The sequence below is a fragment of the Gossypium arboreum genome, chromosome 3 (assembly GCF_025698485.1).
Source record: "Gossypium arboreum isolate Shixiya-1 chromosome 3, ASM2569848v2, whole genome shotgun sequence".
Lineage (NCBI taxonomy): Eukaryota > Viridiplantae > Streptophyta > Magnoliopsida > Malvales > Malvaceae > Gossypium > Gossypium arboreum.
Genome location: NC_069072.1, coordinates 12,955,459 through 12,974,595, shown reverse-complemented (window position 1 = coordinate 12,974,595; position 19,137 = coordinate 12,955,459). Strand labels below are relative to the sequence as shown.

Genomic DNA, 19,137 nt, shown 5'->3' with positions numbered 1-19,137 from the left:
AAGGCATTAGGAGCATCGAATTCACCAATTCTAAGGAAAAATAATCTAAAAATTGTGTTTAGCGTGGGGTAAAAGTATGTATAAATTACGGTTTATCAATTACCCCTACACTTAAGCATTTACTTGTCCCCAAGAAAAATTCTCAACTCATAATCAAAATAAATTCTTCTCAGCTTATAATGTCTACCAAAAATATCTCAAACTAATTCATGAGTAGTCTTACATTGAGAATTCAACTAAAAGAACATTAGAGCTTCAAACATTCCAAGTTGAGTATTTAATCATGCAAAACTTAGGCATCTCCCCTTATCTAAGTGGTTACCTCGATTCGAAATCTCACGGAGTTTAACATCCTCACTAAAGATTCACTCAAATCACTCAAAGAGTTTAAGGACAATGAAATTAGCACTCATCAGTCAATATGAAAAGTTATTACAATAGGCTTTCATAAAAATCAAATCTCCACCACTATAGATTGAGATGATACATCAATCAAAAGGTCTTTAGAGGGTTGTAACGAGGCTTGGTTAGGGGATGTGGTCACAAGTTAAAAGTGAAGGTTAGAATCAAGATTGAATTGAAAAATTACCTAACTAGAAAAATGACTAGTCATTAATTGCGTACAACAAATCTTCTTCTCAGAATATGGAATTTAACTTTTTTAGCTCAAAAGATCACTACTACTAATATGGATACATGTTTTTTTTTTGTTTTTTTTAAGAATAAGTCAAATAACTAACTATTAAGAACAGGACATAGCTACGCAATTATTCAAATCAAATCTCGACAAAAATAGGGATCAAAATAATTGAGGGGATTTCAACAATAATGGGTTAAGGGTTAATATTAAGGGTAATACAAGAAATGGGTTGTTAGGCTCAAGGGGGTTCACTAAGGGTTAATCTTGGAGTTAGGCTTTTCATGGCATGAGTAGGTTAATCCTAAGTGCCTTTATCATCTTGACATATCAAATCAAATAGTGTGGTCTTGACATGCATAATCAAGCAAGTTCTAGAATAACAGTTCAATACTAACACACTCACAATGAAAGTGAGCATGAAAGAAATAATAGATGCTCTGAAGGCTCAAGATCTCACAAAAATTATGACTTTTTGATGTTTAAACTTGTGAATTCTAATTCAAGATAATACCTAGACTTGGGGAAATAACCTAAAATTTTAAACTCTTAAAAATCAACGTATCATGCTTGCTTCCCTAATGCCTTAAAGTTTAAACCATCAATGCATGAATGCCTATGTTTTAATTCAAGATATATCAATAAAAATCATAAATCAATCAAAATTTATCCTAAACATGATATGAGATCTTTTCAAGAGAACAAGGCAATCATTCATGGATTTTTCTGATAGTGAAATAAATACCCCCCCACACTTAAGGTGTACATTGCCCTCAATGTACAAAGATAGATATATAGAAAAGAATATAAAAATAAGTTAGAGAGAGAAGTGAAACTTCCTGAGTGATGAATGAATTTCCTTGAACTAGAGTTTTGGAGAATAATTGGTGTGAGGGTGGAGGAGGATACTCTGGTGGTGGTATAGGTTCATTAGTCCATAAGTCCTGCGCCAAAAGAATATTATATCTAGTGGTAGCTATGGTCGTGGTCGAGCAGGACATGGCGATCGTGGAGAACCTTTCCCGGTGTAGTTTTTAGTTCCTATGTGATGATGAGCTTAGGAGCTTTTTATAACTATGACAGAATCAGGAACTTTTTAGGAAATATAAAGAAGCATTATTGCTCGATATGAAATAGCCGAAAGTAAAAATTTTTAAATAAAAATTATAAAACCTAAGAAAAACAAGCTTAAAGAAAAATAAAAAGTAGTTTAAAATAAAAGTCAAAACATAAAAATAAATAATAAATAAAAGTTCTTAAGCATCTTCATGGCTAGATGGTTTGCGAGGTGGGGGTGGTGATGAGATGTGGAAGTGCAGACAAATCTGTTGTAGAGTAGCATCAATGTTATTGAAGCGCTGAAAACACTATTGCTCGAATCAGGTAAGGCGCTCAGAGAGGTCAGCGTATGAAGCCGCAGCATGAACTAGACGTTGGGAGTGTGGTGGCTGAGACTGTGGGTCCTTGTGCTGTGGAGGGCATCATCAATAATGTCCTCAGGGGCCTCCTCCTTGATAGATTGGGCAAGACGATATTGATGAGGGTAGGTTCCTCAGCACTTTTCGATCATCCTCATGCTTAGCATGCTCGAGATGCCTTGTGAAAACATCTGGCCAATGAGGGTCAAGGATGATTCTTGGACCGCGGTGTTGAGGAGCCTGAAGTGTCGAGCCAACCGTGTAACATAAGGGGCAATGGAGATAACCCTCTTTCTATGTCGCTCCATTTCGTGTTGAATGGCGAGGGCAATGAAATAAGCAAGGTTTATGACGTACCCGTGTGACATACGCCATAAAAATTAGGCATCATGAGTGTTGACGATGCCAGTGCTCTCTCGCATTCCTGTTGACGTGTGAGCCAAAATGGCGTGTAGGTACCTCAGAGATGGAAGGAGAGCCGATGCCTTGGAGCGGCTAGGATTGTAGGTGGCCGAACCTAGTACTAGTGCATCCCAGCACCGTGAAAGAGAACGATGGATGTGGCGGTTGAGAGCATGTAAGTCATTGTTCTCCTTCAACTCCTCCATATATAAGCCCAGTAAAGTACCGAATTTTGGGACACTTAGCTGGCAGACTAATCCACTTAGGTGAAATTGGATCCTACTGGGATCATCGTAGTTCGTCATTACAGTCTGAAGATGAAACGTTGAGCATAGTTCCATCGTGAGCTTGAGATATATTGGTTCGATGATCCCAAAGAAAGGATCCCAAAGGTCAGTGGTTAGGAGGGCCCGAATCGCATCAGCCAACTAGACTTGTTCTCCTGCAGCCAAGTCGATGCAGCGACCCGTAATTAAAGGTCAGGCCTGGAGTATTTGGAAAAGTTCTTCTTGAGACCCAACGGGGAATTGCAGGAAAGGGCGACGAATTTCTGCGGTAAGACCCGAGGAGGATGACGCTCCCTTCCTTTTCTTTGAAGCAGAGACGACGACCTTTTTACCATGTGAAGACGACATTGTATACCTGTAATATAAAGGATAATAATAATAGGTAAACAAATTTGAAAAGGAAAAAGCCATGAATTTGAAGTAACAATTTCAGCCAAAACTACTAATACTAACCAAACTCAACCAAAAAAATCAATTTGATAGCATAATTTCGTGACATTAACATGGTAATAGCATGAGAATGAGCATAGTAATGGCATAGGTATGACAATAAAATGAGGCTTTCTTAATAACTCGATTCAACATGAAATGTATGATAAATAACCTAAGAATGCAAATTAAATGATAGAATAATGAGCAAAAATGAAAATAGTACGAGAGAAATGAAGAGTATTTTGATAATAAGTATTAGAAATAAGTAAAATAAAAGTGAAAAGAGTAAACAAACGCTAAAGGAGACAGATTGGGCGTAAAAAATGAAGTTGAAAGCGGTGCACGGGCGTGGCAGGAAGGCCGTGTGCACTTACAGCGGCTAAGGTTAGGGATTTTGGATGAAGAAGATGATGAATAGTGAAGGGTATTTATAGATTTTGGGACACACGGCCGGGGGCGCACCCGTGTTCCCCAATTTTCCCCGTGTGATTCACGAATTTTAAATTTGGGCACGTCTGACAATTGGCCCATGCCCGTGTACCTTGGGCGTGTTAGTTCACACGACCGTTTCACACGACCGTGTCTGGCTTTGTTCGCTTCTCCCACGCCTGTGTATGTAGGCCCAAGCCCGTGTTGTTTTGGCAGGTTCGCCCACAGTTGCTTGGCACGGGCATGTCTAACGCTCGGGCTAATTTGACAAGTTCAGGCTCGATTTCAAGGCCCGGGCATGTCGCACGCCCGTATTGTTTTGGCAGGTTCGTCCACGGCCATGTCGCACGGCTATGGCGATTTATCGTAGCCAGTACTTGGGGAAAATCTTTGCCCTGTTTCTACACGGTCCTACGTACGCCCGTGTGTTTGGCCGTGTCTGTGTGGTAAACCTGTATTCAAGAGCTCCGTTTGTAAGTTAGGTGTTAAACACTAAAATTTAAAGAAGTTAATACAGTTAGTCCTCGGGTTGCCTCTTGAGAAGTGCTTATTTATAGTCTAAGTTCGACTTACCTCTCCATTGAATGGTCATGGTGGTTCGAGGAGCTTATACTCCTCATTCCTGCTATCATTCTCATCAAAATAAGGTTTTAGACGGGTGTTGTTTACCTTAAAAGTGCCAAACTTGGGATGACTTACCTTGGTTGTACCAAATGGAAAAATGCCAAGTACCGTAAGAGGGATTTCTTCATTTGGTTTGGTAGTGACAATGTGAGGATCTGCGGCATCTAATGAAACTTTATCTCCAACCTTAAGTTGATTTGGGAAGGTATTGAGCTCGTTCTAGTGTAGTTTTGGTTTATCGTGGGTTCTCGGTTTATGCGTCCGCCATTCATCTAGCTCCTCAATTTGTAGCCTTCGATCTTCATGAATAGGTCCTTTACTATTGCTTGAGAATGACTCATGTACTTCTTTCAGACTCATTTCCTGCAAAGTAGGTTGCACTATATTGTCAGTTTTAGTAGAATGGTTTAGACGATCACCTTCAATTTCTGATGTGTTTCCAGAATTGCGAGCTTGTAGGGTGATTGTTTCGTCTCCCACACGAAGTGTGAGCTCACCTATGCCAACATAAATAATCGTTTTAGTAGTTGCTAAAAAGGGCCTTCCTAAAATGAAAGGAGTGTTGCTATCCTCCTCTATGTCTAGAACAATGAAGCCAATGGGAAATATAAATTTATCGATTTTAACTAGCACATCTTCAATAATACCCCTAGGAAATCTTATAGTTTTATCTAATAATTGAATGCTCATCCTAGTCTGTTTGGGTTTCCCAATACCTAATTGTTTTAACATTTTGTAGGGCATGACGTTAATACTAGCCCCTAAATTAGCTAATGCATTATTAACATCTAAACTTCCAATTAAGCAAGGAATTGTAAAACTCCCTGGATCTTTTAATTTGTTGGGTAGCTTATTCTGTAGAAAAGCTGAGCAAACTGCGTTTAGCTCCACATGCGAATGCCCAACTTTCGCTTATTTGCTAAAAGCTCCTTTAAAAATTTTATTGCGTTTGGCATCTGTGATAGAGCTTCGATAAACGGTAAGTTAATGTGTAATTTTTTTAAGAGTTTAAGGAGTTTACCAAATTGTTCATCTGAGCGGTCTTTCCTTGTCGCGTTAGGGTATGACACACGAGGTTTGTATTCTATACTTACTGATTTCTTCTCATTGTGGTCTTCCTCACCTTTACCTTTGCTTATCTCAGTTTCTTACCTTGGTTCTAGTTCAAGTGTGACTAACCCTTCCTCATCTTGACTAGTAATCGCGTTGAGTTGCTCCCTTGGGTTAGATTTTGTATTGCTTGGCAAGCTACCTTGTGGTCGTTCAGAAATCAACTTGGCAAGCTGTCCAATCTGAGTTTCAAGCCCTTGGATCGATGCTTGTTGATTTTTGAGTGCTGTCTCAGTATTCTGAAAACAAGTTTCTGACAACGAGATGAATTTTTGAGTGCTCGGAGGATGTTGTGGCCTTTGATTTCCTTGACCGTACCACAAGAAATTGGGATGGTTCCTCCAACCTGCATTATAAATGTTACTATATGGGTTATTTTGGGATCTAGAGTTATTGTTACCCATATATTGGACTTGTTCCTCCTCGATGCTAGGGTTGAAGGGTTGATATTCTGTGCATGCTCCTCCTCCATTCGAATCGTACCTTATCACTGAATGTAACTGAGTAGAACCACACAAACCATCAATCTTTTTATTTAAGAGTTCTACTTGGTTAGATAGCATAGTAACCATGATAAACGCTAAATTATACATATTTTGACCCCAAATACTTAGCATATTTATGGATGTTTATCACTAGATTTGTCGATTTTGGTGCTTTTAATCCGGTTATGTCATGTTTTGTACTCAGGAGACCACCAAGAGTCAAAAGGAGCCAAAATGAGCCAAAAAGGGACAAAACGGACCAAATCGAGAAGATGACACGGCCTAAGCCTTGCCACACGGGCAGCTCATACACCTGTGTCTTTCGAGGGTGTCGACCAAGGCTTTCACAAGTCACATGGCCTGGCCATTGACCCACACGGTCATGTGGAATTTAACGGATCGAACACAGCCTGGCAATCACATCACACGGTCGTGGCACACGAGCATGTCCCTTTTTCAAAGATTTGTGTTTTACACGGAAAAGGATGCTTAAGGAGGAAGAAAGCCAATCCAAAGCCTATATACACACCCTAAGTATGACTTAGTAAGGGGGCCCTCTCTCCAGAACTTTTCTGGAGTATAGAACTACACACCGGGAATTACTTGAAGAAAGCCAAACGATCCATCCCAAAAGTCTGAGCTACTCCAAGACTGAAGATCTCTCTCAAAATTCCTTCAGGGGTTTTAGAGTTTTCTTTATGTTTTGTTATTTTCATACTTTTCAGATGTACTCTTATTTTATTATGAACTAAACCCCTTAGATACCTAAAAGGGTTGAAACCTATGATGGATCTTGTTATTATTATCTGAACTGTATGATAAATACTTGATTTGTTCTTAATTATGTGTTTTAATGCTTGAGTTAATATTCCGAGTATTAATTCATGATTTGATGTACTTATGCAGAGGAGCAAATGTCCCTGTCTAAAAGTAGATTTGGCATAATTAAGAAGAGTTGATCAAACGCCTAGAAATAGGGTTACAAGATTTTGCCGGATTAGGGTGAAACCGAATTTGAGAGTCTGTAGACCGATTTATTGCTTCCCTAGGGGTTTTAATTAAGAAAGAAATTTTGATTAATTCAACTGAGGGTTAGGTGTTATTAGTCTCGAAAGAGATAATAATATAGGTTAGGGAGTCTCACGGATCAAGTCAAGTGAATAAATCGTCTGGTTCAGAGTTAGAGAAGAAGTGAAATCTAGGTGGATTCCTCCTTGGGTGTCGTCTTTATCAATTACTTTTCTTCAAGTCTTTTTCCAAATTTTCTATTTGCTTTAGTTTAATTAGTTAATTAGTTTAATAAACAACCCCTCCTTATTTCTAGGTTAAATAATAAAAAGATAGTTATTACTAGTACTTTTGGTTACCTTAGGTATGATATCCCGGTCTTGCCATTACTATACTATTGTTCGATAGGTGCGCTTGCCTTTTCGTCGTGATAATAGTTAGTTTAGGTTTGATCTTCATTATAAATATTTATTACTTGTTACGAATCACGCGATCAAGTTTATGACTAGAAGAAACCCGTCAGGACCATTACTTTTTAACGAAGAAATCGATCATACAGTTCGTAGAAATCAAAGAGAGATAAGGCGCAGCTTATGATACACAGAGAACGAGCAAGAAGACGATACTCAACTCCCAACCGACGAGATGGCTGAAAACTAAGGCAATCAACTACCTCTGCAATTGTGGCTAATCAAAATCCTGCCCCACGTACTATGTATGATTATGTTAAACCTTCTCTAACAGGAACTGAATCTAGCATAGTTAGACCTACTGTAAATGCAAATACTTTTGAATTAAAACCTAACACTATTCAAATGATACAGCAGTTTGCTCAGTTTGATGGTTTGCAGGATGAAGATCCCAACGCTCACTTAGCAAATTTCCTAGAATTTTACGATACATTCAAAATCAATGGCATTTCTGATGATGCCATTCGTCTTTGGTTATGTCCTTTTTCATTGAGGAACAAAGCTAAACAGTGGTTGAACTCATTACCACGAGGGTCAATTAGTACTTAGGAACAAATGACCGAGAAATTTTTACTAAAATATTTTTCGCCAGCTAAAATGGCTAAATTATGAAATGATATCTATTATTTTGTGTAGATGGATTTAGAAACACTTTACGATGCACGGGAGAGATACAAGGACTTACTGAGAAGGTGCCCTCACCGTGAGTTACCGCTTTGGCTGCAAGTACAAACATTCCACAATGGTCTGAGTCCCTCGACTCAGTAAATGGTTGACGCAGCAACTAGCGTAACCATGAACAACAAAACACCTGAAGAGGCTTATGAATCCATTGAAGAAATGTCACTGAATAACTATCAGTGGCAAGTCATGAGGACTAAACCAACAAAAATGGCCGGCGTTTATAATGTCGACTTAGTTACTATGCTGCCAAATCAGGTAGAACTTCTCAATAAAAAAATTGATGGTTTACTTGGTTCTACGCAGGTACATCCAGTAATGAGGTGTGACTCAAGTGGCGGAGGTGTGCATACAGAATATCAATCCTTCAACACTCCAACCGAAGAGGAACAAGTCAACTATATGGGTGATAATAACTTTAGATCTCAAAATAACCCATACAGTAATACTTATAATGCAGGCTAGAGGAACCACCCAAATTTCTCCTGGGGTGGTCAAGGAAATCCAAAGCCGCAAAATCCTCAGGGTTTACAACAGCCACCTTATCAACAAGAGAAGAAACCGAACCTTGAAGAGATGCTCTCTAAATTTATCTCGGTATTAGAAACCCATTTTTAAAATACTGATACGGTACTTAAAAATCAACAAGCATCGATCCAAGGACTCGAAACTCAGATAGGCCAGTTTTCCAAACTAATCTCCGAACGACCACAAGGTAGTTTGCCAAGTAATACCGAACCTAACCCAAGGGAACAACTCAACGCAATTAATACTCAAGATGACGAAGGAGTCGTTGAGCCCGAACCAGAACCAAGGCAGGAAATAGTGGTAAACAAAGGGAGATATAAGGTAGATCAAAATACAAACAAACTAGTGACTGTCGAATATAAACCTCGAGTGCCATACCCTAACACGACAAGGAAAGACCGCTCAGATGAACAATTCAGTAAATTCCTTAAAATTTTGAAAAAATCACATATTAACTTACCGTTTATTGAAGCTTTGTCACAGATACCAAATGAAATGAAATTTTTAAAAGAGATTTTAGTAAATAAGCGAAAGTTGGACGAAGCATCGCATGTGGACCTAAACGTAGTCTGCTCAGCTATTCTACAGAATAAGCTACCCTACAAATTGAAAGATCCAGGGAGTTTTACAATTCCTTGTTTAATTGTTAGTTTAGATATACGTCATGCATTAGCTGATTTAGGGGCTAGTATTAACGTAATGCCTTACAAAATGTTTAAGCAATTAGGTCTTAGGAAACCTAAACAAACTAGGATGAGCATTCAATTGGTAGATAAAACTATAAGATTTCCTAGGGGTATTATTGAAGATGTACTCGTGAAAGTAGATAAGTTCATATTCCCCATTGATTTCGTTGTTCTAGACATAGAGGAGGATAATAACATCCCTTTGATTTTAGGAAGGCCCTTTTTAGCAACTGCTAAAACAATTATTGATGTTGGCACAAGTGAGCTTACACTTCGTGTGGGAGACGAAATGATCACCCTTCAAGCTCGTAATTCTAGCATCACATTGAACATTGAAGGTAATAGTCCACACCAATCTACTAAAACTGACAATATGACTTTGCAGAAGTTAAGCTTCAAAGAAGTTCACGAGCCATGTTCCAAGGATGATAGAGGACACATTCATGAAGAACGAAGACTACAGATAGAGGAGCTAGACGAATGGAGAGCACAAAAATCGAGAACACATGATAAACCAAAACTATGCCAAAACAAGCCCGATACCACTCCTAATCAACTTAAGGTTGGAGATAAAGTCTTACTAGATGCTGTAGATCTTCAGATTGTCACTAACACACCGAATGAGGAAATCCCTCTTACGGTACTCAATATTTTTCCATTCGGTACGGTGGAGGTGAGTCACCCAAAGTTTGGCACTTTTAAGGTAAACAACACCCGTTTAAAACCTTATTTTGATGAGATTGATAGCAGGAATGAGGAGTATAAACTCCTCGAACCACCATGACCATTTACCGGAGAGGTAAGTCGAGCTTAAACTATAAATAAGCACTTCTCGGGAGGTAACCCGGGCACTAACATATTCTGGTTTGTTTATTTTTAATTTCTAACACTTTAAATCATTAACTTTATCTTTAAATTGCAAAGTTTTTCAGCCCACACGGCCAGGCACACGGATATGCCTAAAGCCGTGGCCAAACATGTAACATCCTGATTTTCGGGTTTATTCGCGATTTTCAATATTTTGTAAAGATTTTTAAAATTTTGTATTTGGATGTGGAATTAGTATTTTGAGTAGGTAAATGGGCTTATAGAAGGCCCATGAGTTGGCCAAAACCAGTTGAATTTTTGGAATTTTAGACTTAGGAGTTAGGGGTTACGGCTAAGTGGCCTTAAGTGGAGTGATGGGTAAATTGCATCACAAAAGAGCCTTGGTTAAGTGGCAAGGGTGACGCCACTAGGCTCCTAGAAAAGTGGCGTGTGGAGCTTTGGGAAGGCAAGGATCGATTCCTGTGTTGGCAAATAGATGCATTTATTTTTTAAGTGCGGGAGGGTAAGTGTTGGAGTTGGTGGATTCGCTAAAGGAGAGTTGGATCGGTTTAAATGCTTGGATTAAGGAGGGATAAGGGAGAGATTTAAGGATTTGGATGAGGCTAGGAGTTGGCGAATTATGGGAATTGAAGAGGGAAAAATCGGCAGGGGCTATGTTGATAGTATTTGGCACTTAGGGTATTGAGTGGTGCCGTTTTCTTTCGCTTTAACACCTTAGGGTTGTTTTTCCTCTCTTTTTCCTCTCTAGCGAAACTACCACCTCCCTATTCCTCTTCTTCTATTTTTTTTCTTTCTTCTTCAAAACTATTCATCATACCGCTATTCATCAATACTTTTGTCGAATCCATAAAAGCCGAACTCCTGTGATCATTGCTTGTGCCGATTTCTTCAAAGCCAGGTTCTCCTATGTTCTTTTGTTTTTATTAATTTGCAATTATCTTTTCTTAATCCTAGATCTCGACCGCAATTCTACTTCAAGGTTGTAGCCCCACATTATCATCTTCTTCATCACACAAAAGCGAAAAACCATAGATTTGGGGCTTATAGCGAAACTTCAAGACTTTGGGGAATCGAGTTCACCGTCGTTTGATAGATAAATCTACACTAGATTACGTGGAAATCAAGTGGGAGTAAGGGGTAAGTACGTATCATCTCGGATCTGTTCTTATTTTGCAAAGTTAAGAAAAGTCAAGTCCCTAAAATTAGGGAGGTGTCGATTTGGGCATATGGCTCTAAGGGTCTTTAAGCGATGTTTTCTTTCGGTGACTAGAGTCTTCTTAGCGTTGAATCTAAGGCGTAGTTCATTGGAGCAATCGGATTCGAGCTAACTATCGATTTTGGCAAAAGGTAAGGTTTCAAAGGTTTTAGGGATATGGTTCGATCATGGATAAGTAAGTTTTCGGGTTTAGTGATTATGGTTTGTAAATAAGAACTGTGCTAATAAATTGTAGGACATCAAAAGGGATCTCGAAGCGATCGTCATGAATCGTGTGTGTACCAACACCCTTTCTTAGTTCAATTCAAGAAAGTTTAAATGTCAAATTCCGCATTTCATGGTCATGTGAGTATCGTATGCTCTCAAGTCATAGAGTAATTGTTAGATCTGGCACCGCAAGGTGGTAAGCACGTTCAGCGTGACGTTTTAGCGTATTTGGAAAAAGGGCTCGATGGGCAAAAGCGGGCCCAATGGGCTTACGGACCAATATGGGTAAGAGATGGGCAAATTAGCTTCGTTAGGTAGATGGTGGAATCAAATTGCATAAAACTGATAAAAATTCTGAATTAGCTTGTGTAGTAGCGTAGATCACGAAATTACCCCTAAAGAGCAAAATTACCAAATTACCCTAAATAACAAAATTACCAATATACCCCTAGGGTTTAAATTGGTGAACGCATGATTGATTACTCTGTATTTTGCATGATATGCATTTATTAATATCTGTAGCATGGGATTGGGGTATTAATGGAGGAAGTCTTGAAAGTGGTTCAACCACGTCTTGGAGGCTTTGCCTCAACCGATCGAATTTGAGTGCGTTCTTCGCAACTGTGTGTGTGAAATTTGGGTGGGTTGAGATATTCCCACAAGGTGTGTAGGGCTGGTGCAGGCGGTGTAGCGGTTGGTGGGTTGAGTAGTCTCCCGGATGGGCTTGCATTCATTATTTTGTTGATACTCATATTCTTGAACCGGGCCTATGGGCCACTTTGTTATGTAAAAGGGCTAAGGCCTTGCTATCAGATGATTCGAAAAGGGCTTGACCTCGTGTAATCTTGTTATCTGAATAGGGCTTAGGCCCAATGGGCTCGAGCTGAATTGGGCTTTGGATGGGTTTCAGATACACCGAGTTTTCCCAAACTCACCCCTTCCTCTTCCTCCTTGCGGTGAGCCCTAGTTGGTGGACTTGGGAGTCGGGATTCAGAGTGGCCATGAAGATGGATTGCCAATTTTAAATAAGTTTAGCATTTAATTTGGATTATTTTATTTTATTATGCTTAAAGTTGTAATAAGGCCGCTCTTTTTAATTATTTTTATTTTGGGGATTATTAAACTGGTTAGCACTAGGTTCGTTTTATAAAAACTACTTGATTTTTTAAAAGATCACGATGACGCGCAAAGTTTCCATAAAGTAAATGTTTTTCCAAGAAAATAAATATTTTAAACAAACGTTTTCAAACTTAAACATTTTCTTAAGACGGACATAATCAAACGGTTTTCTCAAAATTATACGAGATGTTAGAGTGTGGCAATGGCGGTGTGTATGTCTAGGATTGGATCCGGGAAGAGCTTGGTACTTAAGCGGTCCGACGGACTCACCTCCTTTTTTTCCTGGTTTCCTACCTGGTGCACAGCTTCCATTCACTTTAACCTACTTTTAAAAGTGTCTTTTACAACACCAACTCAGCTTTTCCAAACTAAGTAATACGGAATGTTTTGAACGCATCAATGTGGCGCATCAGATCCGGTCATAACGTCCAGGCCGGGTTTGGGGTGTTACAAAACAGGGGAAGAGACACGACCGTGCGATACGGCCGTGTGGAAGCAGGACATGATTTTCCCAAAACACGGGATATGATAAATCCCCACGGCCGTGCGACATGGCCGTGGGTGAACTTGATAAGTGAACACGGGAGTGAGAATAGAAAAACACGGGCATGCCAGGGCAAGGCTCGATTCTGTTTCTTAGACATGGGTGTGAGACACGCCCGTGCCTATAAGTCATGGACAACAATACACGGGTGTGGTATCCTAACACACGGGCGTGGGGGAAGCAAACAAAGCTACACACGGTCGTACAATGTGGCCGTGGGCGACACACGCCCCGGACAGACAGGCGTGGGATAGTAACCAGGCACAACCTAAATTGAAAAATTCAAAACACACGGGCTCACCTTCAGAGTACACGGGCATGACCCCTCACTACAGGTTGCTGCATTAACTGAGCTGCCGTAGAGCAAGTCCAGCCGCATTCTCCTGTCCACAGACCCATGGGAATGGTTCTCGCTATTACCGAACCCACTTATTTAGAGCTAACTTTAGAATTATGCTCTACTTTTCATTTACAGGTGGTGATGACGAATAATGACGACCCCGGTACCATTCACTTCCGATTAGGTAGTCTAGTTCGCGCGACAAGTGTCACAAAGTTTAGAGTCAATCTGGGACTTTACACCGATGAGTTTATGGAGGAGGACATGAATGCACTACCACACAATATCCACATTTTGCCTTCCTCGTGCTAGAAAGCTTTAGCACCACTCTCTTCCACCTACGACACCAGCCGCTCGAAGGCCTCAGCTCTCGCCCTTTCCCTACGCTATCTACATGTCATATTGGCACACACTTTGATCGAAAGGAGAGAAAGCACCGGCGTCATCAACACCCACGACGCCTACTATTTATGGTGCATGGCGAATGCACACGTGACTGACTTGGCATGCTTCATCGCTTTCGCCATTCGCCATCAGACCAAGCGGCACTGGAAGGGAGTAATCTCTATCAGCCCTTACGTGACGCGCCTTGCCAGACACTTCGGCCTCCTCAACACCGTGACCCAGTCATCAGCGCTTACACTGATAGGTCAGATGTTCCCACAGGGCATCATGACTATGTTACACATGAGGATGATTGAGCACCGCTGTGGGACCGATCCTCCTCAGTACCGTCTCAGTCATGCCATTGATAAGGAGGATTAGAGGACATTCCTGATAATGTCCCCCCACGGCACGAGGAGCCTTCTACCACGCCACCTAGGGAGTGACCAGTACATGCTGCTGCTTCATTGGCACACATTTTTGACCGATTCGCTCACTTCGAGTAGTATTGTACTACACTGTTCGAGATGATTCACGAGCGAGATCGGTGACGTGATAGACAGATGGACGACATGCAGGCCATGATGCAGCAACTGTGCCAGCACTTTCACATCGCCACTCCAGCGTCACCACCTAAGGGCCCCACTAATGAGGATCATTGAATCCTCTTATCTTTTTATTTTTATTTTTTTATTTTTATTTTTATTTTTCATTTCAATTTTATTATTTTCTTTTGAAAGACATATCTATATTAGTAAATTTTACTTTCTTCATTTTTCTGGTATCTCTAACAAGTAATCCCACTACACTCTCTTCCACACCAACTCTTAATAAGCTCTTCATGATTCTACAGACTTCCAAGCAAAGCTGCTAGGAATATTTTACGGAATGAGAAAAAAAATGGGAAACAATACCTCACGAGTTCCATGTTCAACGACCCAATTTCTTCATCTAGCTAAGAATGGTGGCAGCTACCACCTTCCCTCTTATGATTTTCTTTATTTTGAATAATGTATCTTTGTACATTGAGGGCAATATACATCTTAAGTATGGGGAGGTGAACATGAACATGATGCCTAACTTGTTGCATTATTCTCAAATCCCTAAATTTGATCTTGTGCTTAAGTGATTTTCTCATAATATTGATAGAATGAATTCTGATTGATCTATAATTATTGTTGATATGTCATGAATTAGACCATGGGAATTATGCATGATTATTTGATTATAGGACATTAGAGAATCGAGCATGATAAATTGATATTTTGAGAACTAAAATTTTTAGATTATTTTCCTAAATTGAGGTATTATCTTGAAATCTTAAGTATACAAGAATGACATCAAAAACCCAAATTTTTAGTAAGATTTTTTAGCCTTTTGAGCATATAGCTTTCTTTCTTGCTCACTTTTTTTGTGGTTTGAGTGTGTCAACATTGAACTGTTATTCTAGAACTTGCTTCGATTATACATATCGAGATCACACGTATGATTTGATATACTGAGATGATAAAGGCACTTAGGATTTAACCCACTTACTCCATAAAAAGCCTTCCCACATAATTCAACCCTTAGTAAACCCCCTTGAGCCTACTAACCCTTTTTATTAATTAACCCTCATCATTAACTCATTAACCCATTATTGTTGAAATACTCTTACTTAATTTACCCTTTTTTTTTGGGGATTATTTTTAATATTGTTACCTCACTATGTTCACCATTTTTTGTTACTGAATCAGGAAGTATGATTTCTATATTGTATTAACTTGATTTGTTCTTAAAAAAAACTCTCAGTATTATTATTGTAATTGTCAACAAGCTAAAGTTGTCATGAGCTCATGTAATATAGTTCTAGATATTTGTTTGTGATTCAGTAATTAAGTTTTTGATAGTGGGATAATATATTAAAATTATCTCGATTCTAACCTTTGTCTTTTCAGCTTGTATCCATAGCTGTAACCTAAAACCTGTTACAACCATGTAAAGACCTTTTGATTTGTGTATCATATCATTTACAAGTGGTGGAGATTTGATTTTCATGCAAGCCTATAGTAATAACTTCTCATGTTAGACAATCGAGTGCTTAATCTTGAACCTTAAACACTTTGAGTGATTTGAGTGAATCTTTAGTGAAGATGTCATCTCTTGTATATTTAGGACTAAAGTTAATTACTTAGAGGAAGAAGATTACCTATGATTTTATTATCAAAATATTAGATTTAGATTGTTTGAGGCTTTTAATGCTCTTATAGTTGAATTCTCACTGTATGATTTTCCGTGAAATAGTTTGTAACATTATCAGTAATGATTATGTGATTAAAAGGAATGAATTCTAACAGTAAATGAGAGTTTTTCTTGAGGACAACCAAATGCTTAAGTGTGGGGGTATTTGATAAACGCCAAGTTATACATATTTTTACCCCAAATACTTGGCATATTTATGGATGTTTATCACTAGATTTGTGGATTTTGGTGCTCTTAATCCGGTTATTTCATGTTTTGTACTCAGGAGAGCACCAAGAGTCAAAAGGAGCCAAAAACATCCCAAAAAGGGACAAAACAGACCAAATCGAGAAGATGACACGGCCTAAGCCTTGCCACACGGGCAGCTCACACACCCGTGTCTTTCGAAGGTTTCGACCAAGGCTTTCATGATTCACACGGCCTGGCCATTGACGTACACGACCGTGTGCAATTTAACAGATCGAACATGGCCTGGCAATCACGTCACACGGCCGTGGCACATGGGCGTGTCCCTTTTTCAAAGAGTTGTATTTTACACGGAAAAAGATACTTAGGGAGGAAGAAAGCAATCCAAAGCCTATATAAACACCCTAAGTTTGACTTAGTAAGGGGGCCCTCTCTCTAGAACTTTTCTAGAGTACAAAACCACACGCTGGGAATTACTTGAAGAAAGCCAGACGATCCATCCCAAAAGCCGGAGTTACTCCAAGACTGAAGATCTCTCTCAGAATTCCTTCATGGGTTTTAGAGTTTTCTTTATGTTTTGTTATTTTCATACTTTTGAAATGTACTCTTATTTTATTATAAACTACACCCCTTAGATAACTAAGGGGGTTGAAACCTATGATGGATCTTGTTGTTATTATCTGAACTGTATGATAAATACTTGATTTGTTCTTAATTATGTGTTTTAATGCTTGAGTTAATATTCTGGGTATTAATTCATGATTTGATGTGCTTATGCAGAGGAGCAAAAGTCCCTGTCTAAGAGTAGACTTGGCATAATTAAGAAGAGTTGATCGAACGCCAAGAAATAGGGTTACGAGATTTTGTCGAATTAGGGTGAAACCTTATATGGGAGTCCGTAGACCGATTTACTGCTTCTTTAGGGGTTTTAATTAAGAAAGAAATTTCGATTAATTCAACTGAGGGTTAGGGGTTATTAGTCTCAAAAGAGATAATAATATAGGTTAGGGAGTCTCACGGATCAAGTCAAGTGAATAAATCATCTGGTTCAGAGTCAGATAACAAGTGAAATCTAGGTGGATTCCTCCTTGGGTGTCGTCTTTATCAATTACTTTTCTTCAAGTCTTTTTCAAAATTTTCTCTTTGCTTTAGTTTAATTAGTTAATTAGTTTAATAAACAACCCCTCCTTATTTCTAGGTTAAATAATAAAAAGATAGTTATTACTAGTACTTTTGGTTCCCTTGGGTATGATATCCCGGTCTTGCCATTACTATACTATTGTTCGATAGGTGCGCTTGCCTTTTCGTCGTGATAATAGTTAGTTTAAGTTTGATCTTCATTATAAATATTTATTACTTGTTACGAATCACGTGATCAAACCACGTCGAGGTTGAAGACACCGGCTGCTTTCTTTGGCTTTATTCTCATAACTTGCCACTGATAGTTATTCAGTGACTTCTTCTCAATAAATTCGTACGCCACCTCAGGTGTCTTATTATTGATAGTTCCTCTAGCGGTTGCATCAATTATCTGCCGAGTCGAACGATTCAAGCCATTATGGAATGTTTGAACCTATAGCCAAAGCGGTAACCCATAGTGATGGCATCTTCTCAAAAGGTCCTTGTATCTCTCCCATGCATTGTAGAGTGTTTCTAAATCCATCTGCACAAAAGAAGAGATATCATTACGTAATTTGGCTGTTTTAGCCGGTGGAAAATATTTTAATAAAAATTTTTCGATCATTTGTTCCCAAGTAGTGATTGACCCTTGTGGTAACGAGTTCAACCACTGTTTAGCCTTATTTCTTAATGAAAAGGGAAATGACTGAAGACGTATGGCATCATCAGAAACGCCATTAATTTTAAATGTATCGCAAAATTCTAGGAAATTTGCCAAGTGAGTGTTTGGATCCTCATCCTGCAAACGATCAAACTGAACAAACTGTTGTATCATTTGAATAGTGTTAGGTTTTAGTTCAAAATTATTCGCAATAATAGCAGACCTAACAATACTTGACTCAGTTTCTGTTAAAGTAGGTTTAGCATAATCATACAAAGTACGAGGAACATGATTCTGATTTGCTAGTTCAATGGGTATCGCAGGAGGTAGCTAATTGTCTTAATTTTTAGCCATCTCCTCGGTCGTAGTTGAGATATCATCCTCTTGCTCTTCCTCTATGTATCTTAGGCTTCGCCTTATTTCTCTTCGATTTCTACGAGCTGTGCGATCAATTTTTTTGTCAAAAAGTAGTGGTCCTGACGGGTTTCTTCTAGTCATAAACTATAAAAACCTGCCAAGAGAAAGAAAAGGTAAATTAATAAATAATAATAATAATAAAATAAAATTAACTTGCAAGAAAAATAAATGGCTAAAGTAATAAAAATTGAGTGTTCCTAATATCTTAGTTCCCCGGCAATGGCACCGAAAACTTGATTGTGATTTTGTGTGATAAGTTTTATAAATTTAATTAATCGTTCTTGAAACTAACTATTATCACGATGTAAGTAAGTGTACCTATCGAACAGTAGTATAGTTTTAGTAAGACCGGATTGTCGAATCTAAAGGAAGTAAAAGTACTAGAATAATTGTCTTTTTATTATCTAGCCTAAGAATAAGGGGGTTTGTTTTAACTAACTAGTTAACTAAACTAAGAATTCACAGAAAATAGAATTGGGGGATTACTTTTTGGAAAATGATTGAATTAAGACAATACCTAAGGAAGAATCCACCTAGACTTCACTTGTTATTCTGACTCCGAATCGGACGATTTAATCATTTAACTTGTTCCGTAGAGATCCCTAAGTTATGTTATTATCCCTGTTCAAGACTAATAACGTCTAATCCCTAGATTGAATAATTGAGACTTTTCTCTAA

General features: G+C 38.8%; 2 non-coding genes across 2 annotated transcripts; one reads left to right on the top strand and one right to left on the bottom strand.

Annotated features, from left to right (window-relative positions):
* Positions 1–7,905: 7,905 nt before the first annotated feature.
* Positions 7,906–8,012, bottom strand: LOC128290814 (small nucleolar RNA R71). Its single transcript, XR_008280599.1, has one exon. It is a non-coding gene; the product is annotated as a small nucleolar RNA R71 (small nucleolar RNA).
* A 9,839-nt stretch (positions 8,013–17,851) lies between these two features.
* LOC128290860 (small nucleolar RNA R71) lies at positions 17,852–17,958 on the top strand. The gene has a single exon (XR_008280644.1). It is a non-coding gene; the product is annotated as a small nucleolar RNA R71 (small nucleolar RNA).
* The last annotated feature ends 1,179 nt before the right edge of the window (positions 17,959–19,137 follow it).